The following is a 7,019-nucleotide window of genomic DNA, read 5'->3' as shown; positions in this document are numbered from 1 at the left end:
ACTATACAACCCTGCTCCCCAGTCCTCTCCTTCCTTTTCAAAGCTAATAATTAGCGGGAAAACCGAAAACTGTGGCCTACGGCCTATGGCCATGTTTGGTTGTAGGAGAATTTGAGAGAAAATACACACAAAAAGAATTTCTTTTTATTATATGATATTTTAAATTCATTTTGTTTTTAAACATTCATAATTAATTTTAATTAAACTTAATTTTTTTTTATATTTTTCATAATAATTAAATATTAAAAAATTATTTTTTTTAAATATATATATATATATATATATATATATATATATATATATATATATATATATATATACATATATATTCAATATTTTTTAAGAATCAAACATACACGAGGTGTTATTTATTAGGCATCATAGCCTTCCTCAATTTCAATGTTTTTTTTTCAAAGCAAAAGCTTAGCCCTTTTAACTCTTTTGTCCCAATATTCTTCATCTAATATCACAGGTTTAATATCAATTCCTTATTTTTTTTTGAATTTTTTTTTAAAAAATAGTAGGATATTATGGAGAAAAATGTTTTTTTTTTTTCTTTTTTGAAAAAAAAAATCAAAAAAAATAGTTGAGATATTATTGAGAAAAATGTCAAAATCCTTATTTTTTTAAAAAGAAAAATGATTAAAAAAACTTTTTCTTTCTTTTTTGGGTTAATATCAAAACCCTTTCTTCTTCTTATTCTCTTCGAATTTTATCGGTTAACACTTCTATAAATTTATTTATAAAAAAATTTAAGTAAAAATATTTTAGATGGGTATGTTTAACAATTTCTAAAAAAATAATTTTGTTCTTGAAAAATGAATCTTATATGTTAAATACATTTGTAGTGGTTTTCATAGATAAAATTTGAAATCAACAGTGACTTCAAATTGCTTCTAATGTTTTTAACATTTCAAATTTTTTATCAAAAGAGTTGGTGACTTCAAAGTACTTCTAATGTTTCCAACATTTCAAAATTCTTATCAAAAGAGTTGTTTTCAAGTATTAAAAAGGTTATAAAGGTTTCTTAAAATTCTTGTCACACAAATTTAAAGTTCATTTAACAATGTTTTTAAAAAACACTTTTAACGTAAAAAGTATTTTTAAAAAAAAATTAGGTATTCGGTAAAATTTAAATAACACTTTTAAAAATTTAAAAATCAATATTTTATGGAGAAACACTTGATAGACGATTATCTTAAAAACCCTTTTAAAAAAACACTTCCCCTAAACACATTTTGGATAAAAGTACTTCAAATGCACTTTTAGTTTTCCCTTCTTTTATTTCTTTTCTAGACTAACAAACCTATTCTCCACAATATTTAAAGTGTATTCAACAATATTTCACTCGAAGTGATTTTAGTGGAAATGTTTCCTCAAAAAGCGTATTTAGGAAATCTGACAATAAAGTGTTTTTCCATGAAATACAATAAAGTGTGTGTGTGTTTTTTTTTTGAAATTTTAAAAATATTTTCTAAATTTTACTAAATACTTTTTTTTTTTCTCCCCAAAATACTTTTAGATTAAAAATGTTTTTAAAAAAACAATGTCAAACCTACCCTTAATATTTTAAAATGGTTGTATTGGAGAAATTCCTTTATTATAACACTAGATTACTTTGGAAAATGCTCCTTGGATTACTTTGGCCATTTTTATATTATCTTGTTAGGATGGTAATACACATGATGCACCATGATCACTCTTTATTGCATCTCATCATCATCTCCCCTAAAAAGATGATAAAAACAATTAATAAGTTAATTATCCATTAAATGGTAAAAATATTTTAAGTTAAAAAATCTGTGTAGACTTCCCTTTTATATATATATATATATATATATATATATATATATACATAATTTAAAATTGATATTGCTTAAATTAGACATTATTTAAAATATTGTAAGTTACCTAAAAAATCTTTTAATATATAAAACCATATTTTTTTATTAAAATAAAATTTATGAAGTAAATTAAGAATGTATTTGATAGTATTTTTACTTGAAGTGTTTTTAGTAAAAATGTTTTTTTTTTATTTAAAAAAAAGTGTTTTTAAGAGAATTACCTATCAAGTGTTTCTTTGAAAAACACTAAAAGTAATTTTCTAATACTGCTAATAATTTTTTAGATTTTTAAAAGTGTTGTCTAAATTTTAGCAAATACTTAGAGTCCGTTTGATGGTGGTTTTATGAAGTTTTTTTTTTTTTAACCTTTTTAATATTTAAAAATTTATATAATTCAAGTATTAAACAGACTAGAAACGTTTTCTAAAATTATTGTCAAACGTACACTTAATTTTTTTTCAAAAATACTTTTTAGATTAAAAATGCCTTTTAGAATCAATGTAAAATGGATTCTAAATATACGTGAAAGTATAATAATAATTTTTATAATTTACTAACAAAAATATTTAAACATCAAATTTATTTATTTATTATATCAATTAAATAAACAAATTAAGGGGTGAGAAATAAACATAAATAAATAAATAAGATAGATAAAAATACCTTGTTTGCAAAGCCTTCAAGTTCTAGTTGCAGATGGATACCATAGGATAGAAGTAGAGAAAAAATCCAGAGATTCTCTATAACTAGGATTGCAGCAACCAAAAGAACCACTAATAGTTTGTCTTATTTATAGGTATGCCCATTGGTGCGGATAAAGAGGGTAATTCAAATGGGGCCTATCTCCATTCTATTACATAACCATTTTGAATTTAAAAACAAAATAAATAAAAAACCCTCGACCCATGTTTTACCCATCCACAAGTGTCGGTTGAATTTGAATTTTAAAATCAAATTCCAACATCTACCATCCATTTCTCTTATTATTCTCAATCTCCATCTTGTCCTTTTCCTCATATAAAACATGGAGTATGAGGTAAGAGTGCTTATGCTAAGTGTCTATCTCTCTAGCATAGGACATCACTCCAAAAAAAAAAAAACTCTTACTTAAACCCAAAATTCATTAATTATATTGGATCAAGCACTTTTAAAGTCCTTGTCAAGTATGCAAATTTTATTAGAATGACCAATTAATACTGAGATCCAAACTATATAGTTTCTTCTTATGTTACTGAAATGAGTGTGTCTTCTAAATTTTCTAGTCTTGTCCATATGTGGATGTTTCTAGGGATGTGAGGGTTTTATTTTCGAGATTAGGTCATCGGTGGTGGTTAAAAAAGAAGTTATAAGGTCATCAGTGTGGGTGTTGGCTCAAAGGGATTCAAGGTCTTTTCGAAGTGTTGGGGTGGATGTCAAGTGTGAGGACTTGAATATTAGGAATGAGAAATTGAAGCATTTATGTAAGGAGACAGAAAATGATACTTCTAATAAGCACCAAGGTTGCAATAAATAGTGGATATTTATATAGTGACACTTTTAGAAGGACAAGGTACACACGCGTCATAAGCATTGAGATTGACTTATTTCCATGAAGCACTATTATTGACCCTTAATTTTCCCAGTGTTCATGATTTTTAAGAGCACGATGAAACGAAGCTTCCTGAAATTAGTTTTTTTATGGTAGTATACAACTTGGGTCCTTGACCTATTATCCACTATATGCAGACTCCCCATTAATTAATATTCATAATATAATGAGGTATGTGCTATTTGTTGGGAATCTTGGATTTCTTCGTTCCCATATCCTGGATTGTATAAGTGCATGCAAACTACCATAGGCCTTTAGATCCTATGCAATAGAAGCAAAAATAAATTTTTTAACATTCTAAGATCCGGAGATAGGGTTTAAGAAAACTTTACCTTTAATTTGGATGTTCCCAAATAAATTCCACTCAATGAAGAAGAATCTAGGTTTTGTACATCCAAGATCTTTTACCCGATGACTTGAACCATGATGTTGACCCTCCAAAGTGTGGGCTTTGAAAGGGAGGAATCCTAGATCCTCTCTCTTTCTTTTTGGAGGTGAAAAATGAATATCTCTCAAAAGTGATGGAAACCTTAATCCTTAAGAAGGTATTTATAAGGTTCCTCTATAGGGCTTAAGTGACTTGAACTCACCAAGTCTTGGATTAATTAATTTAACACAAAAAGGGTCTTACTTGATTAATTAACTATACAAGGTTATCTAATAAATCAATTAACCTAACCTAAAAAACTTGTTCACTATCCCATGTGTAACCTTTTATAATTACCAAAATAGCCTTACACACAAGAGTGAACCTAGAGTTAATCTAACTCTCCTAAATCGTGTCATCATAGTATATGAGTTTAGAGTGGGGACCATTGGGACCCATAGGAGTACTAAATCTCTCATAATCCACTAAAAAAAATCAAATGCAATATAATACCTTATGTAAATAACAATGACATGAAGCTCAGATTTGTGACTTAATATCCACTGTATGCAAACGTCTCATGAATTGGTCTCTATAATATAACAAAGTAGTGCTATCATTTATCAAGATTACTTTTTCAACCTTGAGTTATAGATCTCACTTATTATGTGATCAACTGACATACTCTAACGACAAGAAGCATATGTCAAATTTCCATTAAAGGAAATGTTATGACCATAGTCTTCTAAATCACATGTCCTTTGGATCACCTAAGGGGACATACTGTCTTGATCCATGAGATATCATGGTGCCTTTATTGAGAATACCCATTGTCACCAGCCTTCATCAATAGGAACTCAATTCATAGGGATATATGACCACCTTAGGGTCTCAACCATAATTTAAAGCCTATAGTTGACTTTGACACAAGCTCAATATCCTCTCAATAGTAACTTGGTAAATCATTACAATTGATAATCTTATGTCATAATTCACCGTAGGTCTTATCCAGTATGCATCACAAACATTAATGCACTCACCATGTGAAAACCATTTCGACAACTAAGACAAGCCATCCCTCTAATTAGGAAGTAGTGCACTACAGTCTCATATGGATTGCCTAAATCCATGAATTAACAATGGACAACTAATTAGTCTATAAAGAACTCATGACTTGGATCTTCTGTGCAACTCTTAATGCACTCAAGTCATGTACAATGCAAGTGATGTGGGGTGTGTATCCTCAAATAACCAATTAATGCATATGGTATAATAGATAGGAAACCAAGAAAGATAGATAAATAAATTTATAAATGAATATCTATATATTACATCATGTCATGCTTTCAAGGGTTCAATCCTAACAAACTTCCACTAGCCTTAAAGCATGTTGGAAACACGTCTGACACCTAAGTTATCCCTATGACCATTAAAGACCCTAGTAAACAAAGTCTTCGTGAAGGGATTCATTAAGTTCTTTATAGAAGCAATCTTCTCCACTGCCACATCTCCTCTCAATACTATCTCATGTATTAAGTGATACTTCTTCTCAATGTGCTTAACTTTTTGGTGGTTTCTTGGATTTTTAGATTGTGCCACTGCCCCATTGTTATCATAAAAGAGTACTAGGGGCGATACAGTCAAGGGCACTACCCAAGTCCTAATAGGAACTTCTGAAGCCAAACAACTTCCTTTATTGCTTTAGAAGAAACAACATAGGCTTCTATAATGGAGTTAGTAATACAAGATTGCTTCATACTTGTTTAACTAACAACCCCACTATAACGCACAATTTTTTTTTAGGGAGAAGTTAGGAAAATAATAATAATAATTAAATTAATTAATTTATTAATTTAATAAAATGAAAGAAGGGTAAAAATATAATTTTTTGAATAAATACCCTAGGTATAAATTAGAAATTATTGTTCTTCTAGTTCCTTTCTGAATAACGTTCATGTTCACAGAATTTCAGAGAGTGTTAGGTTGAAGTCGGAATTCAGGGTTTGAAGAACAGATCTCTATAGGTAAGATTTTTTCCCTCCCCTCTAATTCTTCAATTTTATTTTCTTAAATCTGTCACTTTTTGTGAAAACTTTAGGTAATTTTTGAAGAAACCCCAATCTAGATTAGGGTTTTTTTTTAAAATAAAAATAAAAAAATAACATGGAAGAAGTCTTTGAGGGAGGATTTGAGATGTGATTGGGTATATAAAAAAATGAAGAAATTCTGAAGATGATGTCATTTGGTGTGTGTGCTTTGGAAAGTCAAATGACATGTAGAATTGATGTGTGTACTTTGAAAAGTTAAATGACATGTAGAATTTGGGATGGGAAAAAAAAAGAATATATATATAGGTTAATATTATTAAAAGAAGAAGTAGGTCTAGAAAACCTACATAATGATGGGGTTGGATTAAATAAATAAATTATTGTATAAAGTGATGAGAGAAATTATTTCAAATAAATATTTCTAAGAAATTCAATTTAGTTTAGGAATTAGAAACAAATTATTGAGGATAAATTTTTGAAAAAGAAAAAGTAATTAATAAATAATAAAATAAATAAAGGGAAACTAATTAATTAAATTGTTATTGGTTAAGAAGTTGGAAAATAGTTTTTGTGATAATAGTATCTTTTTGTTATGCTAGGTGGGAGTTAGATTCTTGGGGCTAAACTCTTCAAGGTTTCTAAGTGCTTTTAAGGTAAGGGAAATTAATGCAGTTGTTGTTTTTTAGAAATAAGTTTTTATATACATCATTTGGAAACGTTTTGAGTTATTATTCTTTTTATGCATGGATCAAATATGTTTTGCATGAAAAGTATGTTAGAACCTTATATTTTGTTTACAATAGAGAAATGTGGAGATATTATGTTTTGAAATTTTGAATAATTGAAATAAGTGTTTGACTCTGGTTTGTTTAGCCCTGGTCAACGGGATATAATAGTTGACCTTTACATTTTTTGGTGGGGAATGTAATTGATTTGGACCGCAGCTTCTAGGAGTTTGGTTAGAGGTTACTAGTACTAGTAGTGTTTGGTTCCATCCACATTAAAGGAACAATTTAAGGCTAGCCACCTATTTGAAAAGTCCCACCTAACTAGACACCATTTGATGTTTGATGACCAAAGTAAATAAATGATTTGAATGTTTTGACTGAATTTGATATGAAAATGTTTGAATCAGAAATGAAAGTGTAAATTAAAAGTTTTGAATGTATTGA

Source organism: Vitis riparia, chromosome 9 (genome assembly GCF_004353265.1).
Source record: "Vitis riparia cultivar Riparia Gloire de Montpellier isolate 1030 chromosome 9, EGFV_Vit.rip_1.0, whole genome shotgun sequence".
Lineage (NCBI taxonomy): Eukaryota > Viridiplantae > Streptophyta > Magnoliopsida > Vitales > Vitaceae > Vitis > Vitis riparia.
This window is presented reverse-complemented; position numbering follows the sequence as displayed.